This window comes from Delphinapterus leucas, chromosome 11 (genome assembly GCF_059928025.1).
Source record: "Delphinapterus leucas isolate spDelLeu-1000000601 "Yukka" chromosome 11, BTC_Dleu_Yukka2, whole genome shotgun sequence".
NCBI classification, from domain to species: domain Eukaryota; kingdom Metazoa; phylum Chordata; class Mammalia; order Artiodactyla; family Monodontidae; genus Delphinapterus; species Delphinapterus leucas.
In genome coordinates this window covers 43,046,766-43,074,339 of record NC_143139.1, presented here as the reverse complement: position 1 = coordinate 43,074,339, position 27,574 = coordinate 43,046,766, and the positions used below count along the sequence as shown (strand labels likewise).

The following is a 27,574-nucleotide window of genomic DNA, read 5'->3' as shown; positions in this document are numbered from 1 at the left end:
CCTTCTGTCTGTCTGTCTGTCCCTCTGTGTGTCCCCTCCTCCTCATGCCCCTCAACTAGAACCTCCACCTCTCTGCCTCGTCCTGGGTAGGATCTTAAGGGGTCATGTCGGCCACGCCCCTGCCTGCAGACAGGATACCTCACCCCTGGCTCAGCAAGGCAGGGGCTCTCCTGGTTCACCGCCTTCCAAGAGGAAAGGTCTTTTGATGATTTTACTGTACAACGTTGACAACCCATGCTCAAGGAAGTTCTTTCTTCTGTCTAGCTCGCGTGTCTGAGGTCCACATATGATCACATGTCTGAGCGGGGGTGAAGGTAAGATTATGGGGTTCTGTACAAACATGAGGGTCTCCAGGATTTGTAATATGTACTTCTCTGGGTCTCTAGCAGCAAGAGTCAGGCCCGTGCCAAGCATATAGTGGATGCTCCGTGTCAGTTGCTTACTGGCCATGATCTTACCTGTCAGCTCCAGTGAGTCCAGAGGCCTCACATATACCCCAGGGAGGTTTTCAGTGAACTGATCCAGTGGGTTTGATACAGGGCCCAGATCGTGGCACTCTAGCCTGGCAGGTTGGCAGGAAACACGAAGGAAGTGTCTCTCACTTCTGCCCTCCCACCCAAACTCCTTAGCCCTGTCCTGGGGGTGGCGCTTGCCCAGACAACTCTGTCTTGGCAATGATGGGCTGAAGAGGAGGAGAGTAAACAAGCAGGTGCTGGGTATCTTCCATGGCACCAAAGCAGAACCCTCACATTTGGGGAAAGCCCTTAGGTTTACACGGACTGATAAGGAGAGAGCGGGGGGGATTGCTGCCCCTGGCCCCAGTCTCAGGCATGGTGGCCCTTCCCCCATCAGGTTCTTCATGTCAGCCTGGGAAGGGTAATTCTGGGAACGGGCTGGGGCTCTGCTAGCCTCTCATGAGGGGAGACGGGAGCATTTCTTCTGGTCCCATCTCAGTTTCTCCGTCCACAGCAGCAGTGGGAGTGGGGGAACAGGGCTGTCTCTGGAGTAGAGTTGGGGTCAGACTCTAGCAGCCCTGCAGGGGGATGATTTGGGCATGGGTGAAAGGGTTTAGGGTGGTGGAAGTGGAGCCACAGGGAGGGATGAGGGCAGCATTTGTGGATCCCACAGTAACAGTGAGTGGGAGAGGCAGAGGAGAAGGAGGTGGGGAGGCCGAGTCTTCGGATGGCCTGAGGGGGCTGGTACTCCAGCACCCCCCTGAGACCCAGGACACCTTGCTGAGCATCTGACCCCCCCTCAGGCCAGACCAGACCAGGTAGAGAGTCCCACCGCGTGGGTGCCCCCTCCTGCACTCTATTTCACAGCGCCTTTCCCCCTTGTCATTGGTCCCCTCCAGGGAGCCACTGTGAGCGCACAGAACAGGTGGGGCTCTCCCAGCTGCTACCCAGCTGTGAAGAACCCTGACCATACCCCCCTCACCCCCCTGCAGGAGAGAAGGTTCTTATTCTAGCCGGAAAGATGAGAAGGATGGTACGGGGAGAGCGTCCAGAGGGGTGCGTGGAAGCTAACCACTTGCCCCAGTTGTGTGAACATATGTGTGGGAGGGGAGGGGCCTGCAGGTGGCAAGGCCCAGCTTAAGAATGATGGAGTGTTTCTTAGTTCTCTGAGCTAGAGACATATGGGCTATACAAGACCAAGCAAAATGAGAAATTATTGCTTAAGAGAGAGAGGACATGGGGGAATAAGAAAAAATTCAAGCCAGGGAGACCCAGTGCCACTTGCCCCCTCGCCATCATGACCTGACCCATCTGTGCGTGACTGGATCAAAGTCCAAGGGGAGGGAGAGGTCTGAGAACTGACCCTCAGGGCCTCCGGCGGGGGAAAAGCTGATCCTCCGAACATGCATTTCCCCGATGTTACACAGAGCACGGGGAGCTGGGAACAGCCACCCAAATTCTCCAGGTGGGACAGTGGGTGGAGCTTTCTCCATCTTCCTCTGTCCTTCTTGTGCCCGCCTCTCTCTCCATCCCTCCCCTCTCTCTAGTCCAATGGGGAACCAGTTCTCTCTTCTCCCGCTGGCCTGTCTCTCATGGTTCTCCCCGGCACTGAGCCTTCCTCATCCACTCAGTGGCTCCCACCCTCTCTTGTCTCCTCTGAATGTCCCCTTCCTGCACCAAGCCTCCTAGGCTTTGTCTGTCCCCACGTAGGCCCCTCCCCCTAAGTCAAGTTCACTTACCCAACCTTGTGGCTGATGCAAGTCCTTTAGGGTCCACTGTGGGCTGGTGCCTTTGTCCAGCTCCAGGGCTGGAGTTTCTCTGGTCCGTCTGGCCTCTATCCCTCAATATCCACGTGTCTGGTTTAGACTGTGACCTCCACAGGGCTGGCAAGGATCCAAGTGTTTCTGTGGTCACCAGCACAGCTCCGGGAGCAACCTGATTTTTGATAGAGTTGACAGCTTTTCTTTTGATTCGATGAGACAGAAGCAGCTAGAAGGACGCTGAGACGTCTTAGAGGACCACTGAGTGTGACTAAGGCACTTCCTCCAGGGAAGCCACCTCCTGCTACAGCAAGCAGTGACTAAGGCTGGACAGCAAGAACTTCTGAAGACTCTTAAGGTGGAAGGAAAGATTTCCAGGGTTTCTGTGAAGACGTTGGGGAGGGATGGCCTTAACCTTTTCAAGCTCAGAGGGAGCAGAGGGGTCTGTGAATCTGGAGAGGTTTACTTCCACCCTTGTAGGATTGATCCAAAAGAGGGATGGCCACTTCCTCTTTTTTTTTTTTTTATTTATTTATTTAATTTATTTATTTTTGGCTGCACTGGGCCTTCATTGCTGCATGTGGGCTTTCTCTAGTTGCGGTGAGTGGGGTCTACTCTTCATTGCAGTGCGCGGGCTTCTCACTGCGGTGGCTTCTCTCGTTGTGGAGCACGGGCTCTAGGCACGCGGGCTTCAGTAGTTGTGGCTCATGGGCTCTAGAGCGCAGGCTCAGTAGCTGTGACACCCGGGCTTAGTTGCTCTGCGGCATGTGGGATCTTCCCGGACCAGGGATCGAACCTGTGTCCCCTGCATTTGCAGGCGGATTCTTAACCACTGCACCACCAGGGAAGCCCGCCACTTCCTCTTTAGGAGCCCTGACTCATCATTCTCAGTGCAAATCCCATTCCCAATTTCTTTGACAATTGTTCGTTCCTTGGCCAGAAATCTGGTTCTTGAATTCCCTCTCCTGTTCTTTCCATGATCTGGGAACCATCTTTGCGAACCAACCCCATCTCCGTTTTATGGAGCCAGAAGAACAGAGAGGTAGAGCCATGTCTAGGCAGCAACACAGCAAGCCTACAGGAGCTGGGAATGCCTCCTTACGTGAATGCCCTCTTCTTGTCTTTGGATGCGAAGGGAAAGGATGTGATCCCCGAGGGAAAGGGCAGGGTTGTCCAGAGCAGGGTGTGTTATCAGCTAGAAGAGCACCCGCACCCAGCCACCTCAATCTAAATGTGCACACAATGGAAATATCTTCACAGCCAAGGGCCCCTCCCTCCCAAAGAGAAAATCCCACAAGTGGGGAACATCTGGATCAAACCGCAACCATGAAAGCACAACATCAAACGAGGGTTTCAGAGGGACCCTCCCCGCAGGCCCTGCTCCAAGAGAAATTGCAGATCTTCCTGCTTGAAGCTTTTAAGTGTCACAGAACCACTCAAGTTTGGGATCTCTCCTTATTCACCAGAGACAGATGTCCCCAAGTGAGTACGGTTGGGTTTGATTACCCCCAGCGGGAGAGGATGTGTGTGACCTGATCCGGGCCATGTTGGGGGGTAGCCTGGGATTTAAAGCTGTGATGAGGGGCTCCAGCAGTTCAGGCTGGGGGCTGGGGAGAGAGAGGGGACAGGTGGGCCTTTTAAAAACGTGCCTACATCAAAGGCCTGAGCGGGCTCCCTTCCCAGCTTTGGCGCCTCAGGGCAGGAAGGCAGCGATTTCACCACGTAACTGCACGTAGGAGTAGGACGGATCTCAGTCTGAGAACTTCTGGGGAATGTGGAGAGGGGAGGGAGGGTGTTCCCCAGAGGGGAGGACAGGGCAAGGGGGTTTTCTCATTTCCAAAATAGCCTGCCCAGGCCAAGGAGAATGGGGCCATATGCTGCCTCCCTCCCACTCTCCCCCTGTGGAGGGATGTGGGGGAGGGGGGCATTCTTCCAGGGGGGAGAGGAGGGAGCAGCTGCAGCCGTGGGAGGTGGGAGCTGGATCCGGATGGAGAATGAAGGGGAAGCAGGGGCATCTTCCCCAAAGGCACGAAGGAGGAAGGCTGCAGAGCATGTAATTCTGGGAGACGATAGGCTCTTCCTTCCCGGGTCCTGGGAATCAGAGAGCACCTGGCCATGATGCTGGCAGGCTGGGATGGACAGTGGGGAAGATGGGATAGGGAGGTGCCCCAGATATGGCTGGAATCCCAGTTCATGTTTGAATACTCTGCCCAGAGGGCAGGTGGGTGAGAGAGTGCTGGGATGTTGACAGCCCTCTGTGACCTTGGTTGAAGAAGCCAATGGTTTCTTCTTGAGGTGAAAGGTGACCTTCAGTTGGGAAGGGTGTGGGGAGAAGAAGGGTACCACTCGCTTATAGTTTACATTAACCTCCCTTTCAGGATGCCTTCCCTGCCCCCTTCCTCTCCTCTTTCCCGTGAGAGGTTTATGTGTGGGCGTAGTACCCCACGATGCCTGGGAGGTGTATCACCGGTGGAGGTCCATCCTTCACTGCCTTATAAAGATCTGCTTACGGTTTCTTTTCCCATCTAGACTGTCAGCTTTGAAGGCATGGACTCCCTCACTGTAACTGGGTTCCTAGTGCCCCACACAGTGCCTAGCAGAGAGTAGCTGCTCGGTGATGAAGCCCTGCTCCAGCTCCCAGCTGGAGCGCGCTCTCCCGCCGCCAGCGTTCTGGGAAACAAAACAACCCACGTGATGATTCCTCCGCAGTCGAGGCCTCTGAGGGGCTACAAGGGCATCTCCTATCTGACCTCCTCTGGGAGTCTTCTGGGGGGAAGTTGACAGCACTCTCTCCCACCTCTGATATGTACTGTCCACAAGATTCACCCGGGATTTCCCTGCTGGTCCAGCGGTTAAGGCTTCGCAATTTCAGTGCCTCCTCTTCAGGGGGAACGAGTTCGATCCCTGGTTGGGGAACTAACATCCCCCATGCGGTGCGCGGGGGTGGCCAAAACAAACAAAGAAACAAACGAAAGCAAACAAAAAAAGATCTCACTACACCTTCATGGTGAGGGTTATTATTGTTATTTACTAATCTGGGATGGATGTGTCTTTCTTGGTTGCGTGAGACCCGAGGCTCTTTGGGACCGCAGTGCCCAGCATGAAGTCTCCTCAGGACAGGCTGGCTGTTGACTAGCTGACGCCTCCAAGTCCTAGTGTCTACGCTTTTGATGTGGTGGCTCCTCTGGGGCTCTGATGGCTGAGCGTCGGGAACTGCTGAGTCGGGATGTCTTGGCGTAATCGGGTGAATTGGACACACACGCGAAGGAGCCCGGTCCCAGTGAGGTGGGGCCTGAATGACCCTGCAGGTCGAGAGAATGCTTGAGCGGGGATGTTGCGAAAATGACCAAGGTCGGTGGGCTCTATTCAGAAAAACTCTTTGGGCAAGGAATGTATGAAAGAGGTTGGAAGGAGAGAAGGGCAGGGCTGGCAGAGGTTGCAGGAGGATATCCAGGTGGGATAGACTTGGCCGTGGGTGAGGAGGCTAAAGCGGCTCTGCCTGCAGGTGAGGGCCCAGGAGGGAGGGGCTTGGGCAATTGTAAACATTCCCTGTACACTGCGGGGACTGTGACCATGGCTCCACAACCCGCTCCCATCCCTCCCCAAACTCTAGGCCAGGTGGGATCCTACATCTCACCGCCATTTCTAGGCCCAGGCTGACCTGTGCTCCGGCAACATCACCTGACACCGAGCTCGGGTTGGATCAGCTTTGCTCTGTACCCTTGCAGTCCTCCCTGGGGCTGCAGCTGCCTTTGAAGTCGATGGAGAGAAGATTGGTGAGCTGTCGCCTGAGCCTAGATCTCCCAGACATCAGTGAGGGGAGGGGATCTCCACTTTGAGCCCTTTTTCGGGGGGCTGAGGTGTTGACGCTTTAGTTGTCAGAACTTACGTTTCTCATCTGTGAACGCAGCGCGAAGCTGACCGAATTGCCAGCATCTCTGGGCTGCAGGGTGGCAGCACTGCTCAGCTCCAGGGACCAACCACTCACCATACTCCTGGAGCACAACTCTAGGTGGCGCCGTTCTCATAGAATTTGACGTGCGTGGTCGCCGCATTTCCCCCCCCCAAGGTCGCGTGGTGATGGTGGGCCACCATCATGCCCTTTTTGAGTCAGGGTTCTGTTTACCAGTCTAAGCTGGTTAACCTGAGGACCAGGAATATTCATGAGGCTTTGCCCGGGGACAGAGAGATGAACAAAATAGTCTCCAAAGTCATGTCCTCATGAGACGTGGGCACCAGGAGACCAGAGTGTCTCCCAGACAACAGGTCCACAAAGCAGGGTGCAGTCTGAGGCCAAGTAGCAGGGAAAAGAAATGACAAACTCCATCCATCGGGGAAGGAAAACTGTCTTTCACCCCCAGATTGAAAAGAATAACCCACGTGTAAAGACCCAGTGACACTTAGTAGGTCTGCAGTTACCATGAGGTGAACCAGAATCAGTGCCGACATTCCAGTCTCTAGGTTCGGGGTTCTTGGAAGCAGAAAGGCCTAGCCGCCCTGGTGACACTTGTGCATGGGAATTTGCTGAAATCTGAAATGAGATCCTGACCCAGATGGGGGTCAGGAATTTGTTTCCTTCCCTTTTTCTCCTTCTTAGTTCACTGTTTAGGATGAAAAATGACAACCAGATGAGCAAAAGAATGATTATCAGGAATGATAAATAATACACTCCAGATGTGGCCGGAGAGAAATGCAACCGAAAGCACCACCGCCTCCAAGTAGTCACGTTGGGGCGACCCCCTTCTCCCAACAAGGCCACAATGACAAAAGTTCTCTAACTCTTCTTAGGGAATTGTCTTCAGGGTATGTGGCTTAGTCATTTTTTTTTTTTTTTTTTGCGGTACGCGGGCCTCTCACTGTTGTGGCCGTTGCGGAGCACAGGCTCAGGACGCGCAGGCTCAGCCGCCATGGCTCACGGGCCCAGCCGCTCCGCGGCATGTGGGATCTTCCTGGACCAGGGCACGAACCCACGTCCCCTGCATCGGCAGGCGGACTCTCAACCACTGCGCCACCAGGGAAGCGCTGTGGCTCAGTCTTTAAATGTCCTTATTGGTGACAGATCTTTATCATTTGCTTCTCTGGAATCAGTCAAAAAACAGTTTGTAGCTAATCATGGTTGTCTTGAGTATTTTGTAAAATGGCTAGAAAGTCCATTTTAAAGCAGTCTTTGCAGAAATGGTTTAATCAAGAGAGGTACAGATGGGATAAGCGTATTTCCTCCTAAGGTGACTGTTCCGAAGGACAGCCCTTGTTTGTTCTTCCGTGTTTGTTTAGAGAAGCTAATCACAGGTATACATCCCATACTGTATTCTGTATAATCAAAGAATGTATTAGGATGTTGATGGCTGTATGCTAACTGCTTCCCCCTCCTCCTGCTATTATGACTTAATGCCTCTGAGGACAGTGCCCTTGCTTTTGCTGAGGGACAAGGGGAATAGAGGCGGGGCTGACCCAAGTGAAGAATTGGTAAAATTATCCAGGGCAAAGGTTCGGATCGCCATCTACCCTCGAGAGTTGCCTAACTCTGCACTCCTTTCTGGACTAGCTCTGTGTTCATTCTTCCAGGGGACTTGGCCAACTGGGCAGAGCCATTTTTTAGGGGAGAGGGATTCATTTCTTAGCATGGTTCCCTGTCATTCGTGCAAAAATCAGCACAAGTTTAAGAGAGGGAAGCTGGTGGTTCGTGACTTATGTAAAAATGTTATTTTTCACAGAAGTGGAGGGGATGAGGTCAAAACGCACCCACACAGCAACCTGTTTCTAACAACGATCGGTTAACCTACATGAAGAACTCTCCAGTTCCAGAAGTTTCCTGGATGTTTGCTTTCCTGAGGAAAGACCTGGAAGAAGGGGGTGAGCCCTGGACTGGGGAGCCTGAGGGTCAGTCTCGGGAATACTTGCCCGCCTTGGGCGGTGGCCTCTCTGTCCTCTGGGAGAGGCTCCTGTCTCTGGTCTCGAGCCGGGTGTGTGTGGTGGTGTGGGTGTGATCACCGGGGCTGGGGGCACAGGGAGGGATGGCATGACCTCTAGGAGGCCCTAGTGCGGCAGAACGCTCAGCTCTCCTACTCCTTCGCTGACAGACCAAGCTGCAAATCAGGAATTTATTAGGAGCTGAGACTCATTTCCCACCCTTTACAGCCCTGACGACTCAGAGCCAGACTCTGGCAAGGGGCTTCCTCATGGTTTTAATTAGACAATTAATTTTTTATTGGGTCGTTTGATTTCCGGAGCCGATTCCACTCTCCCTCTTGTCCCCCACCTGCCTCCCAGCTGTGAACAGCCAAGGGGAAGCCGGGGGATTTGGGGAGGGTGCAGAGGAAAAATCCGCTGTCTGCCCTGAGCTGATCTGGGAGTCAGTGAGTGGGGAGGGGGTGGGAATCCCTCTGCCCCCCTCAGCTGGTCCAGCACCAGAGATAGTGTCCAGAGCTCAGCCCTGGGCTTGCGGGGCTGCACAAAGGCATTCCTAGCTACTCCCCCAAGCTGTTGGGCTAATTAGTAACATGGGGTGGGAGCGGGGGTAGGGAACTGTGCCCAAAATACCTTAGCAGCATTTCTGCGGTTAATCCTGGCCGTGCTCTCGGAGGCTGTTTACCCTCTACCCAGGGATTAGGAACCTGTTTGAGTTAGAAGGGCAGAGAGAGGCCAGGGCCTCTGTCCTCCACCTGCTTTTAGGAGCTGGGGCAGGGACCCTGAGCCAGCAGGGAAAAAAGAGAGAGAAACCTGTCTCTAATCGATCTCCCTTATTGATTTCCCTGCCGCCCAGCTGCTGGCCTGCTTTTGAATCTCGATCCTTTCCCCTCCTGCCTCACCCATGGACGCTGCCCTCGTCGTCAAGTAACAAGCTGGATTCGAAAGGTGGGGAGGAAGGAAGGAGGAGGATGTGGTGCAGTGGGGATGAGCCCGGGTGTAGAAGGGTCCCCTGCGGGTCATAAATGTTCTCTTGGAGGGTGGGGAGTCCCCGCCCGAGATTCCTGATCATCTCCATCCTCCAACCCAGAAGGAAGAGAAGGCTAGACTCAAGGAAGAACTTACTCATTTTCAGTAGCAGAAACAAGCAGCTCCTTCTTCAGAGCTCTGTGATAGGGCAAGGCCAATTTCTATTGACAGCAACGTTGCTCAGAGGCCTTGAAATGGAATTGCGGGGAGTGAGGGGACTGTTTCCTCAGGTGCCCTGTTGGTGGGGACATTGTCACTTGTTGTTCTGGCACAAGGACTCCTGAAAGTGTGCAGTCACACGCGCTGACCTAGCCACTCAGAGCCTAACTGACAAGCGTCTGCAGACACAGGACTGTGCTCCGAGGAGCCTCTGGGGACAGGGCTCTGGGGTCCTCGTGGGTGGAACAAGCCCCCCAGAAGAACAAGCCAGGACACCATTCAAAGAGGGGAGCTCCGGTGACCCTCCCCGCCGTCCACCACCTCCTCTCACATGAGCGAACCCCAGCGTTAGGGCACGTTGGATCCACCCAGCACCACCCCTCACTGGCCGGGAGAACATAGACTTCCCTTGGGGCCCAGGACTGGAAGAAATAGGAGTGCATATTTATACTGGGTTGTGAGGGACACAAAGATAAAAGGACCCAGAGATCAAAGAGCCCCCAGAAGCTCGGTGTGCAGACCTCTGGGTCTAGGATTTGTTCTGTAAACAGATTTCCTTCTCCTTTGGGGAAAACTCACATGGAGGGATCCCTCCCTTAGGGCTTGTGGTGGTTCCACGCTGGGGGCAAGGGGACAGCCTGAGGTGGGCCTTGTTGGGACACAGGCCTGCCTCCTGCTGGGGCACATCTCTGACTGCCCAAGCCGTGCAGAGCTCCACAGAAGAAAGGGACAGGAAAGTTGTGTACATGCCGTGGTGGGTGAAAGGCAGAACGAGCCCAGATCATCCATTGACATTTGTGCTTCCATGCGGCTCCCAGGTCGAGAGGGTTCAGACCTTCCACGACTCAGGGCGCTGGGTTAAGGAGGGTGCGTGGAGATCCTGAGCTGGGCAGTTCCGGGCCACAGAGAACAAAGGAGCTGGGGGTACAGGCAAACCTCCATCAGAGAGGTCGTGTGTGTGTGTGTGTGTGTGTGTGTGTGTGTGTGTGTGTGTGTGTGTGAGCCTGTGGGTCAGCATCCATCCGTAGGGAGCAGGGAGGGAAAGAGATGATGAAGAGAATAGGAGAAAGAGAAGAAATAAAAATGAAGGCACTGAAACAGAGAGAGCAAGCTAACAGACCCACACAAAGAGAGGCAGAGAAACACTGCAGGAGCCTGGGGACCAGGCAGCAGGAGGCGGGGAGGGGAGAGCCTCTGGAGGGTCAGCAGCGAAAACAATCGGCCAGGCTTCTGCCCGGGAAGGTGGGCAGGAAGGCAGGGAGGGGAATGGGTGGCAGAGAAAGCCCCCCCCCTTGCCGGGTAGGGCAGAGGAGCTGGAACCTGAGTCTCCCAGCTCCCAAGCAATCAGCCTTCTCCCCCTGCCCTCGCCCTGAGCCCAGGGCTGAGATTGACGGGACTGCAGCTTCTCTGGGTCTGGGTGGATTTGAATAATTAAGTCATCTGGATTCTTATGATTTACCATTTTCAGTGATAAATAGACAGCGCCCAAGCCAGCCAGTTGGCAAAACTCTGGCTGCTAGTTATAATTTGTCAAGCTGCCAGTAGATTCATGTTTCATGCTAATGGAGAGAGACTCATTGACTGGGGGAGGCGGTGACCCGGTCAGCTCTTTCCTCAGGCACCCCAGAGGTCGAGAGGTCGGGGGGAGAAAGGCCGGGCCGGTATGGATTTGCTGTAAGGGTCAGTGTAATTTTATAATAATTCAGCGGGTACCCACGCTCTCGAATACACAGAGAGTCATGTATGCGGAGATATGTTCGGATCTGTGCACCTGCCCCGCCCATGCACCTGCTCCAGTGCAGGCGTCTGGGCCCAGTGCACACAAGCCTGGTGCTGAAACACTTGTCCAGCCCCCTCAGCTCACTTGCACATGTACACCCTGCTGTCACCTTCAGGCATGCGATTATACCAAGGCAAACCTGCAGACCTGCTCAGACACCCAGAGAAACGTATCTCCCCTCACCGACAATGCACACCTCAAAGCTGGGAAGATACCTCTGGGGGACCCCTCTGACCACCACCCCAACCCCTTTATTTCAGGGCTCTCGTGTCTGCCATTCCCACTGCACAACTCTTGCTCCTTTTCTAACAGTCTTCCAGTGAGGGAGACAAATGAGCCCTGGAGCCGTCCTATTTTCCAACCGGCTGGGTCTGGGTAGCCGGAGTTGGGAAAGCACGGGCTCGGAGACGGGGCATATGGAAGGCGGCAATCAAAATCCAAACTTTCTTTTCCATCAGTTCATTTATTTATGTATTTGTCCACATGCACTAAAGCCTCACAGTGGCAAGAATCTCATTACTGACCGTCATGAAAAACAGAGGTAGGGACAATGCTTCGCACATAGTAGGTACTAAATAAATATCAGTGGCACGAACGGCTGCAGCTACTGGTTGATTTCTCGACAGAACAAACTACTCATTTCCCTTCTCTTCCTCCGCCTCAACAAACCTTTATCATCAGAGAAGGCCAGAGAAGAGGTGTGGGTCTGGGTGAAGCCCTCCTATTCCTTGACTTGAGAAATCTGGGCCTTTGGCGTGATAAAAAATGCTAATTTTATACCAACAGAAGCCATCCGGTCTCAATTTTGACCCCCAAATGCCCTTAAAATGGATCAATGAGCAAGGGAGGACTGAGGAAGGAGCATCTGTCCTCCCTCCTGCCCAGAAGAGAATTTGAATTTGCTTTGAGTGCGTAGCTTGTGAGCAGGGCCAGAAGCCGCAGCTCATTACCATCGGCAACTTTAAGGTTTGGCGGGGGCGTGCGGAAGGATCAGGGGCCCGAGGAGAAACATTGCCTTTCCGTGTCCCCCAAAGCCCCTAAATGAGAGAGAAAAACACAATAGCGAGCCGAACAGAGCAGAGACCGAGGCAGCAAGGAGAACCCCCAAAGACAGAAGCTGCTTCCAGCGTCAGGCTCAGGCTCGAGGATGCAGTCGCAGCTCTTGGCTCTGTCCGTGGAGATTCAAGATTCTGGATCCTGCGAAGTGAATTGGGTTCCCTCCTTCCCAGCGGGGCCAGGCTGGGGTCAAGGAGGCTGCTCTGGGCAGACAGTCTGGAACCCCTCCACCAAGGCCTGGAATAAGAGGCCTCCCTTCTTTGGCGAGCAGAGGTGGATGGCGGCGGCAGGCCCGGCTAATCAGAGGCATTCCTTGGAGAGACAGCCAAGAGCCAGAACCGACCAGTTTCTCCATTCAAGGGAAAGAGGACCCCTAAATGCATCGGGAATAGGGAAACAGGCTTTGCTTATTTAATAGTTTGAGGCTCTGACCTGGTTTCACTGACGTCATCCCACCTGCACCAAGGTGAGCTCCTGCAGGCCCTCACTCACCCCGGGAGAGCAACAGCCTTGGGGGCACCAGCAACTCCACCCCTATGGGCAGGGGCAGGCCGACTGTGGCCTGCAGATGGGTGAGGTGGGGAAGGATTTTCTGGGGTAAGCCACGGGAACGTGAGGGCACTAATCATGATTGATACAGAAGATGTGTCGCTTCATCCCGCACTTGATTAGCAAAGCTTCCTCCCCATTTTGCCTCTCATCTTCCGTTCCTAATATTTGCATCCAGGTAATGAACTCCTGAGGTCAGGGCACATGTTACCTTGTCTGAAGGTCTCAGAGCAAAGCCTCTGAGTACGAAGACAGTACAAGAGCCCCAGCCTGGACTAGATGAAGAGGGAGAGAGAAAGAAAAGGAAAAACAGGAAGAAGGAAGGAAGGGAGCAAGTGGGTGGGGGGGTGTGGAGAGAGATAAAAGAAGGAAAGGAGCTTGAGAATGGGGAGGAAAGCTAACAGAGTGATGCTAAAATTGGCCGGTGGTTTGAGGGTTGCATTTTCAAGGCTTATGCTGCCCTTGGAAGATGTGCTGACCTTAGCGACCTGCCCCATCCCACTTTGGGGAAACAAAGGAGCTATCTAATTGGCTTTAACTGGGTGGTTGCCGCTGGAGCACATGGACAGGGTGGGGGAGCACAGGCCCAAGAGGCTGCAGACACACAACCATCCCAAGTCAACCTCCTCTACAGGCTGAATCTGAAGCCATTTTGCCAATTAATCTGTGTGTGTGTGTGAGTTCCGTGAAATACACTGCAGACCGAAAGCCCGCTTGCCCCAGGAAGGCACGTCCTCGTTCTCTTTCAGCATGCGATGCTTTCTTTGGTTCCTCCAGCATCTATAAACCTCACACCAAGCTCTTTATAGATTAATCCAACCCCTTCTGGCATGGAGAAATCCCTTGCCCTGGAAGGTAGCTTTCTGGGGCAGGGATGGAGATAAGTATGGCAAAGGAGGAAGATTTTTCTTCTCACCAAGGAAGAAAATGAAGATGTCCTTCCCAGAACGGACCGGGCCTTATCATCACCCCTCTCTCACCTGCACACATACAGGCAGGCTAACCTAACCAAAGTGCCAGAAGAACCCTCCAGTGCAAAGGGTTCATTTGACACAGAGAACAAACTGAGGCCCAAGGTCACAGAGCCAGAGCATGGAGAACAAAGCGGCCCAGTCTGCAGACAGAGGAGGCAGGTCAGGAGGCAGAGCCAGGGTGGGTCCGCGACTCACCCCTCTCGAAACTGCTTCTTCTGCTTCCAGCACTGCTTTGGGAGCCACATATTGACCTGCAGAGCCTCAAGGCCAGCCCCAGGCAGGTGCGGCTGCACAATGAACTCCTCCAGCTCTGTCAGCTACTTCGGAGAGAAGTGAGTCTCAAGGGGCTGGCCTCCGCCTCCACCCCTCCTGTGGCGCCGGCCTGCAGCCTGCCTGGGGTGGGCACTGGAACCTGGAAGGTCAGGGTCACGGCAGCCAGGATACCTGGGAGACCCCGCCTCAGCCCCACTGGGCCTCTCCCCGCTCACCCTCCTCTCCGCGCCTTTCCTGCCACTGTTCCTCCCATCTAGACCCCCTTTCTGTTAACCCTGTTCCCCCTTCTTTCCTTTCTCTCTGTATATTTCTCATTTTTCCTTCCTTCGTTTGCCTTCTTCCTGCCCTCCCTCCACTTTTTTCTCCTCTCTTCCTTCTTTCCTTTTTTCCTAGCTTTCCTCCTTTCCTACCCGTCTCTCTTTCTCCCATTCATTTCTCTTTTATTTTTTTAAAAACTTCTCTTTCTTTTCCTTCCCTTTTCTTTTACTTTCTAGCTCCTTTCATTCATTTGCTTTTCTTTTCCTTCCTTCCTTCCTTTCTTTCATTCTTTCTTTCTTTCATTTCGCCTCTTTCCTTCTTTCATTTTTCCCTTCTTTCTTTTCTTTCTCTTTCCTTCTCTTCTCTCATACAACAAACTAATCTTGCTTCTTCATGCCGTCCTTTATCAACATTCCTTCATTTCATCTCCCTCCCCTGCTCTCTCCCGAGTTCCTTCCGCTGCCCCCAGTATTGGGGCTTTCTCGAATTTTCTCTTCCCTCACCAGTCGTTTCTCTTTGTTGTTCTCAACTTTTCCAGTCCTTTGTGCTGTTTCCTCGACCTCCTTTCCATCTTCCATTGTTTCTAAATCCTCTCTCTGCAACAAGCATAAGGCATAAAAGTGCCCCCTCCCCAGGGTGGGGCTTCCGTCCTGTGCCAGCCTAGCCACCCTTCATGCCATTCCTTCTCAACCTTCCTCAATGTGGGGTTCAATTTCAAGGGCCCAGGAATGGGGCTGTTCCCTGCTAGCTGAGAAGTCAGGGCTAGGTCCACAGCTCCCCACTACAGGCTTAGGAGACACCTGCCAAACTGTTGTCACTCCATCAATCCTAGTAAAAGAGAAAGGGGAAGAGAGGAAAAGAGTAAAAGAGAGACAGCTCCACAGACTGTGTGTGCGTGGTGTTGGGGAGGAAGGGGCAAAACGGACTGGATTCATCAAAGAGGGAGGGGGCAAAGTCCAGAACCAGGCACCTTCTCTTAGTGCACCCAGAGCTGGGGGCAGCCTGCAAAAGAAACCCCAGTCGGCTCCCATGTTCATTTTGGGATTGGGCAGGATGAGACCTTCCATCCAACTCCTCTGGGCTGGAGAGGTGCGCAGGGCCTCGGGATGGGAGGAAAGAAAAGGGCTTATATTTGAGTATCAGTTGCCTTTACATCTACCCCTCGACACATCCCTCCCGAGGCCCCCGCCCTGGAGGCCTCCGAATCCCTAGGCGGTGCCCCCTGCGGCCCTCCTGGACCTCTCAGCTAGGCGGGCCTAGTTCCAGGGCTCCCTCGGGAGCAGTGCCGGGGCAGCCCCTGGATTACTCACAGCAAAACCTCAGGTGCAGTGAAAACAAAGGCCTGGGAGGATTGGCCGCTCTTGACCAAAAGATGTGGGCCAAGTAGAGGCCAGAGACACCACTTGCTCGACATGGGAATTTTCTCTCCTGGATCCACAGTCCCTCTCGGCCCTTTCCAAGAAGCCGTCCAAATGCTGCAGCCGCCTCCTGCCTGGCTCCTCAGGCCAGACCTGCAAACCTCAGGCTCCACGGAGACCCTCCGCCCAGGCTGGGCCTCCCTTTCCGGGGCTCCAGAGTTCCCTTGGCCCTGCCAGTGCACCTGCCGCGGCCTCGACCCTCGCCCGCTTTCCCAGACCCCGCAGGCCAGCCCCCGTCCCCGCCTTGGACTGCCCACTCCCGCAACTCTCCACCCGGGGTCCCCAAGTTCAGTCGCGCCCTCTGAACCAACCCTCTTTGACTCCCTTTTGAAGAGCCTCCTCCATCCCTTCCTCCCGGGACTTCTCTTGGGACGGGGGGCAATGCCAGACCCGGGAAGGGGGTAGGGGGCTCTTTTCCTGGCCCTACTGCGGGAGCTGCAGGAAGTTGGAAGGTGGTTGCGCTGGGGCCGGGGAGGAGCCCTCCCTGAATTCCATCTTAGGGCAATGGGTCTCTGAGTCAAATTGGAATTAAAAGGAGAAGAAAAAGAAGAAATTCATGTCACTCCTAACTTAAAATCAGCAAAAGGTCCCGGGGCAGCAGGGGCCCCAGGAGGTCCCGGGCTGAGGCTCTGGGGCGATACCCCGCCCCCACCGCGGCAGAGTCGAAAACTACTATTTTCGGCTAGTACGTCTCTCGCTTTCCTGGGAAAGCCCTTTGGGGATCTCCAAGCGTCTCTAAGAGCTTGCTGGATGAGCAGGTTTGGGACCTGCCCGGGTTTTTCTACATCCGTAATCAGCCCTGATTGGGAAACAAACTCATCCTTCCTTTACTATAAGAAGCAGGGGGCCCTCCCCCTCACTTTAAACTTCAGAACCCCAACTCTGCTCCCTTTTCCGTCTCTCTTCAATAAACTTTTCTGAAGTTCCCGCAAGTTGCGTTTGGGGAAAGAAGTGATCACCCTCAGACGCTATGGGTCTCTAGGCCCCCAGTTTCTCCCATCCTCTCTAGTTTCAGAAGCAACACTCCTCGTCCCTCTGCCAGCTGCCACCTTAGTCCCCAAACTCGGGGGAGGAAAGCTGCTCTGGTCCCACTCCTCTGATCAGTGGGGATTAGTATCTGCCAGCAGGGGAGCCGGGATGGAGTAAGGAGAGACAGAGATGGGGAAAGGCAGATTGCTTTCAGGCTACAGCGCACCCCTCCCGGACCCAGCTCACCTGCTCCAGACGGGTTCCTCTTGATTTTTATCCACTCAAAAGTTTGTCTTTCTCTCACACTGTCTCAGGAGGTGCGCAAACTCGGCCGTCGGGGTAGGGTGGGCGCCCCTGAGAGCGCAGGCGCCTGATTCAGAGCGAGCCCCGGGGAAGCGGTACTCGCGTGCATCTTCCCCAAGGTGGGGGCCCAAGCAGTAATCCGGAGGCATGACACTCAGGCGCCCGGGGTACTGGGTCAGGCTGCCAGCCCGGGACTGCCCGGGGCCGATTGGGCGCTATAGAGGGAGAAGCCAGCGGGACCGGGCAGGCTCGGGGAACTGGAAGGGGAGGACCCTGGGTGCCTGGCGACGTCTCTCGCTTCCTCCAGTTTGCGCCCTCCCGGGTGTGTCCCAACCCACAACATTCCCTCAACCCGTTCTGGGGCGACACTCAGGGCCCGGACTAGGCAGAGAGGGAGGGTGAGGGGACGAAGTGACCCCTCTACTTAGCCCCTCCCCAGCGCCCGCGCCACTGCTCCCCGCCCCCGCTTCCCTGCCCAGAGCCAAGGGACATACAGAGAATTGCAACTAGAAATTCGATCGATTGGTACGAGGGACCACGTGGTCCGGGGCTGGCCAATGACCAGGCCGCCCGGGATGAGCTAATAATGGAAGCAATTTGTAACTTTCAGTAGCTCTCTAGGCCTGGGTACCGGAGGGAGGGAGGCGGGCGGAGGTGGGGAAATGGGTGACCCCCAGTCCTTCCACCCTCCTCATTCGTTCAGGGCAGCGGGATCCCCGAATCCTCCTTTCCCCCAACACGCATGCACTCGCAGAGTCCCGCACCCACTTCTGTCCGGCAGCCGCTGCTCCAGAGCAAGGTAAGCGGGTCCTCCATCCCTCAAACACCCCAGCCCCATCCTTTCTGGCACCTGCAAAAAACGTCCCTCTTCTTGCCCCATTAGACAATTTAAATCCGGTTTTGTTTTTCTCTTAGTTGAAAAAATATAATCCTTTTGTATTTTTTCGTATAATTTCAGATTTGTGGAAAGATTAAGTTCAGATTAATATACTTTACTTGGAGGGTTAGTGGTACTTTTGGGATCAATTTTATATTCTGTTCTTTTGGAGAGGAGCATTCTACTTAAGGAGAGTTTGCAGATGACTTACACCCTATGTTTTTGCAAGTTTCACTTTTCTGATGATGTTAAGTTCGTGCCTTTCTCCATCCCATCTTCCAATTTCAATATTTACAAATAATCAGTTAACATATTTCAAGTTTATTCGTTTGTTTTTTTCCTCCGTCACTAGTTTTTCAGCAGTTACTGAATCGACACGATTTTGTTTTTTCTCCTGGTGTGGACAAAGCGTTAGTTTTGTGTTGATTTCTCTTTTTGTTTTGTAAATGAATTTGTTGTTTGGGAAACTATGGGAGTGTGAATGAGGTCTCTTTTGACTCATTCGATCCCTCCTATTTTAAAGAACAATTGAAGTATTGTATGCATTGTCTTCAATTTTTGTTGATGTTAATCTTTCAATTTTGATGTATTTTACCTCCTTTTAAAACCTGACCTGTTCTTTAAATTTAATCTTTTGTGTATGTTAAACCATCTTTAAAGTTTTAATTTTATAAACGTCACCATTTTGTACATTTCCTTACCCTTGTTCAGCCCCCTTTGCCCTCCTGCATCCTCCATCTCAGACCTCCCACCCCTAGTTTCCACAGTTCCCAGCTTCAAATTCGATTCACCCATCCAGGCAAGGTGGGACGCCTGGGAAGAAGAAAATGTCCTACTTGGGTCAGAGCTTACACTCGAGGTTCTGGTTCTGGGCACCTCTAGTCTGACTCCCCAAGCCAGCAAATTCAGGGAAAGCAGAATTTCTGTTTGACTTTTTAGTTTGGGACCAAGCTCTTTCTCCTTGGCTCTATTCTGGGGAAGTCTTTGGTATACAGAGTTGAATTTTTAGTTCTCATCTTGTCCCTGAATTCTAAGAAAAGTACCAGCAGATTTTTTTTGCTCCCTTAAATGTAAGCTGCTGGCTCGGGGTCAGCCTGTTGGGACTCTTGCCTCCTGGGAGAGGATTCCCAGAAGGGAGACACAATGTTTAGTCCCCTCTTTTATTTCTAATTAAGGTGGAGGTGGCAGGGGTTGGGGGACCCCATTTTGACCTCCAGCTCTGGCTTTGAACGGACACAAAGAAGGAGAGAGAGCTGGCCTAGGGACTAGATCACTTTGGGTCAGTGGGATCCGGTTTAGGAGAGTTTGCGGTAAACCCCAGCTCTGAGGACATTCTAGCGACACTGTGAAGTAAATCATCAAAATGGTGTGATGTGGTTTCAGCCTATTCAGATTCATCGCAGGTACAAAACTCAAATGATGAGAGAAATCTGTTTCCCAAAGATCCGCCTCTGCTGACTTTGTCCGTTCCTCTGAGGGAAACAGCCGAACTCGGCAGAAGTAACACTGCCACGGCTCCTCCCCGCTCGGTCCCCAGCTCCGTCGTCACATTGACATTCTGGGCACATTCGGCCCAGCCCCCGTACCCGCTTCTCCCGAGTATGAATCTAAATTACTATTAATAAGGGGCTGCTCCAAGTTAATTGGCATTCAAAGAATTCATTTCAATTTGTTAATATTAAATGAACGCTCTGCACTTTAGCTCCTTTCTTCGCCCTGGATTCCCAGATGAGTGATGGGAAGTGGGGGTGGGGGAGGAGGAAGAGGAGGGTTTTATTTCTGATTCCAGCACAGCCACTGCCGTGCCTCCTGGGGTGGGCGGGGCCGTGAGATCCAGGTGCAGCGGGGGCCTGACGGGGGACTGGCTGATGGTCTTTTTAGGTGAAATTCATCTGATCCCGCTGGAGCTGTCGGGGGAGGGCAGAGGGGAGCTGCAACTCTTGCAAGTGAGCGTCTCATTCTTATATCCAGAAGAGTCAGTTGAGGCTCTGAGAGCTTAATCCCCACTTCAGGTCACACATCTGGTAGTTGGGTCTGCGTGGCACCAAAACCATACCTGGGCTGCCTGCAAGGCACAGCTCTCCAGCCCGGTCTCACCTTCCCTTCCTATAGTTCTGGCCGTCCTGCTCCCCCTTATTTGTGGTCATGCCTAGTGACTGGGAACAGGGGTTAGAAAATGAGGTGCGACTGAGAGAGAGAGTGGCAGGGGGGCAGTGGCAACAGAAACTTTTCTCACATCCTTGTGAAGAAAGTGGATAGAAGGGTAGTCTTTCTGGAGGAAGCCTGCTATCACTTTCCTGGGGCTCTGATCTCGGGGTGGATGGTGGGACCTCATTGGGAATCACTGTTTTCTGAACTGTGGACTCTAGTTCTCCTCTGGGAGGGGAAGAAGAAGAGGGCGGCTCGGCTGGGGGGTTTGAGCCCTGGATTAAAACTGCTATAGTTGTCCACTTAATCCTTCTCTCCTTGTTCTGTGAGGGTAGAGAACCTCCGAGCTGGACAATCCATCTCCTGGCTGCCAGGTGTGGCCAGAGGGGAATGTGAGCCGAGTAATGTCATCAGAGCCTTGAGACATTGGGTAAGTTCTCCTTTTCATGAGCTGGACCGGATGTGCCTGAGACTGAGCTTTGACCATGCAGTTGAGGAGAAATCCCTAAGACAGGGCAGAGCAAGAGTAGAACAGGAACCCAAGTTCCTGATGGACCAGGTGGAACAGAGCCACCTGCTGTCTGGGACTGCTCCCTTCCAGACCGTTGTGACAAATAAACTTGTTTTCTATATGTGGCTGTGTTTGGGCCCCCCCCCCTTTTTTTTTTTTTTTTTTTTTTGCGATACGTGGGCCTCTCACTGTTGTGGCCTCTCCCGTTGCGGAGCACAGGCTCTGGACGTGCAGGCTCAGCGGCCATGGCTCACGGGCCCAGCTGCTCCGCGGCATGTGGGATCTTCCCGGACTGGGGCACGAACCCATGTCCCCTGCATCGGCAGGCGGACTCTCAACCACTGTGCCACCAGGGAAGCCCGGGGCCCTTTTTTTAATAGCAGTTTTGCTATCATCCTTCCTAATATACCTTCCCACCTGAGGACAGAGATGGAGGGGACCTTGGAGATCATCCTATTCTTGGCCAAGTCCCTTCATGTCACCACAGGGGCCTGGGTATCTCCCATCCCCACCCTCACTTCAACCTAAGGAGCTCAGCAGGACACTCATGTTAGATGTTGGGTTGCTACACAAGGTTTTATTTGAAGAAAGGACCCTGTGGTTAAAACCAGTTTGAAAACCCCTGAAAGTTCAATCCCCTCCCCTGTTTTTTTAATTACAGCCAAGGCCCAGAGAGAGGCAGTAACTTGCTTAAGGTCACACGCTTAGTTTTTCTGTCACTTTCGGAATCCCATATGGGGTTCTCTAACCACCATATCAGCTGCCTTAACAAATCGCAAGGACAGAAAGAACCCAACCAGGCAGGGGGCCTGTGTCTCCTCCAACAAAGCTCTGGGATAGCCAGGCCATGTTTCCCTGATTTCCCCTGGGTCCCTCCAGTTGGATGTCTGCCTTGGAGACCCACCTCCCTGGGCCTGGAAACTACCGGGCTGCACCTTTGCTCCAGCCGCCTCCTTACCCAGATGGTCAAATATGCAAAGCAGAGCTGGGGCCAGAGCCTAGCTCCCTGCCTCCCTCTAGTCTTTCCACATTTGTATCTCCCTCCTCCCCCCATCCAGCCCCTTCCTAGTAGCCCACCAGGGAGGAGAAGGGGGAAAACTGTCATAAATTTCCCCTATTTATACAAGAAGACAGAATGTTTCTCATGCCAGAAAAAACACAGAGAGGGAGCTGTCAGGGGAGAAGGGACCCAGCCCCATACCTCTGGGGCCAATTTATCTTCCTGAGTCATGGCTTGGGGACTACCCTAACACTGCCTGTGTGACTTGCAGGCTTTGGCTTGGGGGGCAGCCAGGACAGACTGTGCCTGGGCTTTGTTTGGTCTTCCTGCTCCGTCTCCGTTTCTCTCTCTCTCTCTCTTTTTAAAAACAAGTTTCTTGAGATATAATTCACATACTGTACAATTCACCATTGAAGCGTACCATTCAGTGGTTTCAGTATAGTCACAGATATGTGCAACTATCACCACAGTCCATTTTGGAACATTTTCATCACCCCTGAAAGAAATCTTATAGCCTTCAGTTACCACCCCCTTTTACTCCTCCATACCCTTGCTGGCCCTAAGCAAACACTGATCTGTGCTCTATTCCTATAGATTTCTCTCTTCTGGACTTTCACATCAAGGGAATCATATACTATGTGGTCTTTTGTGGCTGGCTTTCACTTAGCATAATATTTTCAAGGTTCATCCGTGTTGTAGTATGTATCAGTGCTTCATTTTTTTTTTTTTTTTTTTGCGGTACGCGGGCCTCTCACTGTTGTGGCCTCTCCCGTTGCGGAGCACAGGCTCTGGACGCGCAAGCTCAGCGGCCATGGCTCACGGGCGCAGCCGCTCCGCGGCATGTGGGATCTTCCCGGAGCGGGGCACGAACCCGTGTCCCCTGCATCGGCAGGCGGACTCTCAACCACTACGCCACCAGGGAAGCCCGCTTCATTCTTTTTTGTGGTTGAATAATATTCCATTGTACTTTTGTTTACCCACTCTTCCATTGATGGATGTTCGGGTTCTTTCTACCTTTGGGATATTATCATTCTCCCCTAACTCTTATGTCTCTAGACAGCCTGGATCACATAGAATGAGGTCTGTGGACAAGAATGGATGTGTCTTAGATGAATGGATAAAGAAGATGTGGTGTGTGTGTGTGTGTGTATGAATATTACTCAGGCATAGAAAAGAATGAAATAATGCCATTTACAGTAACATGGATGGACCTAGAGATTATCATATTAAGTAAGTCAAAGAAAGACAAATATCATATGATATCGCTTATATGTGGAATCTAATACAAATGAACTTTTTTTTTTTTTTTTTGCGGTATGCGGGCCTCTCACTGTTGTGGCCTCTCCCGTTGTGGAGCACAGGCTCCGGATGCGCAGGCTCAGCGGCCATGGCTCACGGGCCCAGCCGCTCTGCGGCATGTGGGATCTTCCCGGACCGGGGCACGAACCCGTGTCCCCTGCATCGGCAGGCGAATTCTCAACCACTGAGCCACCAGAGAAGCCCCCAAATAAACTTATTTACAAAACAAATGGATTCACAGACAGAAAACAAATTTATGGTTACCGAAGGGAAAAGGGGAGGGGATAATTAGGGGTTTGGGATTAGCAGATATACACTACTATGTATAAAATAAACAACAAAGTCCTACTGTATAGCACAGGGAACTATATTCAATATCTTGTAATAACCTCTAATGTAAAAGAATCTGAAAAAGTATGTATATGTATATATACATATATTTGTATGTGTATATATATAACCTAATCACTTTGCTGTATACCTGAAACTAACACAACTAACACAACATTGTAAATCAACTATACTCCAATAAAAAAAATGTTGAGGCATAAAAAAAGATATTAGTTTTATTGTTAATTATTGATAACAATAAAAATTGAAATTATTACTAAATAAAATAATAAATTACAAAATAAAACCTTTGGTTGTGCAAAAAAAAAAAGAAGAATGGGTGTGTCTTATACGTGGGAATACCCAATATCCATGAAAGCAGGGTCTTGGGAACATGCCTTCTTTTGTGTTAATTACACATAATAAGCTGGAATTTTCCTCCCTCTGTAAGTTACTGAGGGGGCACTGCTCCTTCCATTCTCTCTTCATTCTTTTCTTGTTGCTGTGCTCCTCAGAGTTGGGGACTCAGAGCCTTCTCCAGGGGTTTCAGAGACACAGAGTAGATGAATGGATGTCTTCCCACTGGGGAAGCGGTTCCCTGAGTCTGGTCTCCAGTGATCGTCCAGTATCTCACAGTTGAAAGAAGGTCTGTGGAGGCTCCAAGGTCTGTGGGAGGTGTGATGGAGCCTAGAATGCAGGCCTCCTGCCCCCCCCACCTCCTTGCCTGGTGCATCTCAGTGTCGCAGACAGGCTTTGAGCTCCACCCTCCGCTCACCTAGCAAGTATGCACAAAGCATCCAGGGAACCCAAGAGACACTGCCCCTTCCCTCATGAACCTTGCAGTTTTAGTGGTGAGAGTAAGATAAACACAAGTGAGCAAAATAACGGCAAGTTCTGCAAACATTTGCTGAATGAATGAATGAACAAATGATGTACCTATTATGTGCTCCATAAAGAAAACGTAAACAAAGCAGAGTTGTCAATCACTTTTGCTGCCACCAGCTTTTCCAGTCTGGAAAGCAGCACTACTTCTCCATCCCTCAGAGGGGATGGTGTGCAGACAACGAAAAGCATCAGCTAATAATATCTACCAAGTATTGGACTAGCCATGTACCAAGGGAGTAATATATCTCACTGATTTTCACTCGTTTTTTTTGTTTGTTTGTTTGTTTGGTTTTGCCTTGTCGCTCGGCTCACAGATTCTTAGTTCCCCAACCAGGGATTGAACCCGGGCCACGGCAGTGAAAGCACCGAGTCCTAAGCACTGGACTGCCGGGTAATTCCCTTTCCCTCTTTGAATTAGGTATGATTATCCCCATTTTGAGGATGAGAAAAACTGACTCAAAGAAATGAAGTAACTGTTTGAAATCATGTTGGTAGCAGTAAGTGGCACATTCATACTGGACTCTGGGATGGATTTGTTTTTTATTCCCAGGTCTCCACGACAAAGACAGATACATTTCTTTCTGAGGCCCCAGCACAGAGGAGCTGGCCGCCCTCCCCTGTCCTGCCCTGGCTCGGCCCCTCTCCTCCCTTTGCCCAAAGGCAAAGTGGGCTGAGATGGAGTTGCCAGCTCCTCTCTGGAAGCTTGTGTCCACTGGCTATACCTGCCTCATGGGTAGGAGGGGAAGGACCAGTTTTGCTTTCAAAAGCCTTATCCTTCCAGCCCATGCTGTGTGGGAGGGACCACAAGAGGCCTGGATGTTGTCAAGCAAAGGCTTGAACCAGCCAAAGAGACGATGATGTTGACAAGAAGGGGACCTCAGCAAGGCAGATAATTAGAAGCTGACGACTGACAGCCCTTTAGCGTCCACCCACCACCCCCCACCAACCCCTGCTCCATCAGGCACGTACACGAGCTTGACGACAAATAACAAACTTTAACATGTTTTAATTTTCACATGCATTTGTTCACTTCTCAGAGCAAACATAAGATGCATCCAAGGCTGGGCTTATTACAGAAAAAAAGTTTCTGAGACTAGAACCCAAGTGTCCTGCTCAATTTCATATAATGAAATTTATGTAGGGCTGACTATGGACCATGTCCTCTGTTCACTATTTCATGACTATTAACTCATCTCTTTTCCACCACCATACGAACTAGGTATTAGTATTCTCCACGTACGTTTTTTAAGATGAGGAAACTGAGGCATAGTCGTGAAGCATCTTACCCGAGGTCACACAGTCCGCAAATGGCGGGGCAGGGATTACGAAGCCATCGCCCAGCCCCGGAGTCTGTGCGTCATCGCTCCGCCAGGTGGGCTTGGCGCAGTGACTATACTTGGGAAGTCGAGTGTGTTTTCCTGTCTGCCTCCCTCCCCTTCTCCAGTCTTTATGGCCCATTGGAAAAAGCAAGGCAGAGCTGTGGCTCCCAGGGTGACTATCCTTCAGCTGCCTCCTTGGCACTGTCATTCTCGCCTCCCGTCTCTTGCCAGGGGCTCCAGCCGGGAATACCACAGACGGTTTGCTATGGATGAAGACTCCTCTGGAGAAAGCTCACAGGAAGGCTGCTGTGAGAAATGAAGTCCCTTGCTGTTTCCCCGATTCCTTCATCAAGAGGAGCTAAATGAAGTCACTGCACATTTGAACGGGGGCCATCAAAGAGCAGCCTCTGACCAGTTCAGAGGCAGACGTGGGCTTGGACGGCCAGTGACTGAACGGCGGCGGCATGGAAAATCTGAGGTGCTGGATGGTTGAAATAAAGCTCCTGTAGGAGGGTTATGTGTGCTTCACTCAACAGTGCTCCCCGACGGGGGCTCAGGGTGTACACCTGAGCTGTGAATAGGCTTGTTCATTTACCGGTTAGCCCCTTATTTATTCAGTAAGTTCTGATTATGTACTTAAGAGGCACCATGCTCGGTGTATAGGATGGACAAGACAAAATCCCCACCCCACAGGGGCTACAGTCTAGATAGGGGAGGCCGGAGCAAGATTACAGTGATCTGTACCAAGTGCTCGTGTCGCCACTTGACATCACTACCCCCCAAAGCTGCCCTCCTCCTGGGCTCTCCCTATGCTCAGCGTAGCCCCCTTCCCTCCAGCTTCTTTCTGCCTGGGTCCCATCTTCCTTCTGAGCTGGGTCGCTGTTGGGCTGCAGGCAGTGACAAAGGTGGCAATAAAGCAGCAGAGTTAAGGCCTCAGTGTCCTAAGGGAATCCCAGCTGGAGCAGGCTGGGTGATGTGGTTCGCCGCCTCTGTTCTCTGGGCCACCCTGGCCCTGGAGGCTGCCCTGTGCAGACGGCATCACCTGGGCTCCCGACTTCCCATCTGTGGTCGGGCCTGGCCAGCACGGGTCCTGGCAGGGAGGGGAGAGAGAAGCCATGGTATTTGTCTCCCTGTCCCCTGCCCGCCTCCCTGCCACCGGCCTGCCTGAAGTCCTGGCAGGGGCTGTGGTTCCCCAATGGCCTGGGTGGCTGCTCTCCCCGACCCCAGTTTTGTTGGCACCATTTCAACCCTTTTGGTACCTCATCAACCCTGAATGGTTCCCTTAATTCCAACTATGCCTTGAAAATTGTCATGTCATTAAACTCTCTTCAGTGGAGCCCTTTTGAATGTGTCACGTGTTTGCTGTTGGGACCCTGACTGGCTCACCTGGGTGTAGGTGGGGGAGGGCGAGCAGGCAGGTTGGGGCCCCAGGTGAGCTTTATTCCTCCTCTTCTCCAGGGGCTCCCCGTTGGAAGAGAGAGGCTTTGGACCAAGGAACGGGGGACAACTCTTTACGGACGGTTTTCACTGAAGGATGAGGAACCACCGCCTGTAGCTCCCTGGAAAGCAGAATCAGGTGGTGCAGGTCAGGGAGATCAGCTCGGTGGCTTGTGACCCCCTAGAGGGGTGGGATAGGGAGGGTGGGAGGGAGGGAGACGTAAGAGGGAGGAGATATGGGGGTATATGTATATGTATAGCTGATTCACTTTGTTATAAAGCAGAAACTAACACACCATTGTAAAGCAATTAGGCTCCAATAAAGATGTGAAAAAGAACAAAAAAAAGAGGTGGTGCAGGAGGGCTTTTGGTTGGGCCAAAGGGAAGGATATTACAACTGAGGACCGACCCTGTGGTGGCCTCTGACGACACTTCCCAGCTCCTTAATCCCTCCAAGTGCCTGTCCTCATTTTACAGGTGAGAAGCTTGTGGCTCAGAGAGGGAAAGAGGGAGCAGAAAGGAGCTTCACTCCACCTCGGTTGCTCTGTCAATCAAAGAGAAGCCTCACTTTGTGATCAAGGGCTTGGCAGGGTGACAGGCAAATCTCCGCTTACGTGTCAGCATAGCACTGGAATCTGGCGCCAGACTGTAAGAATCTGAATCTCGGATCCACCTCTTACTAGCTGTGTGATCTTGGGCATGTTACTTGACCTCCCTGTGCCTCGGTTTCCTCAGCTATAAAAATGGGGCTGATAAAAACAACACTCCCGGAGAGGGTTGTGGAGACCGTGACGCGATCTTATGGTTATGAGGTCCTTAGGAAGTGCAGGCACACGGTGTAACACTATGTGTAAGTAATTAAAAAACTGAGCCTTAAA

General features: G+C 52.4%; 1 long non-coding RNA gene across 1 annotated transcript; it reads left to right on the top strand.

Moving 5' to 3' along the window:
- Positions 1 to 7,721: 7,721 nt before the first annotated feature.
- Positions 7,722 to 26,626, top strand: LOC111173926 (uncharacterized). Its single transcript, XR_016394950.1, has 3 exons — positions 7,722 to 8,068; positions 8,979 to 17,689; positions 20,251 to 26,626. It is a non-coding gene; the product is annotated as an uncharacterized LOC111173926 (long non-coding RNA).
- Positions 26,627 to 27,574: the final 948 nt, after the last annotated feature.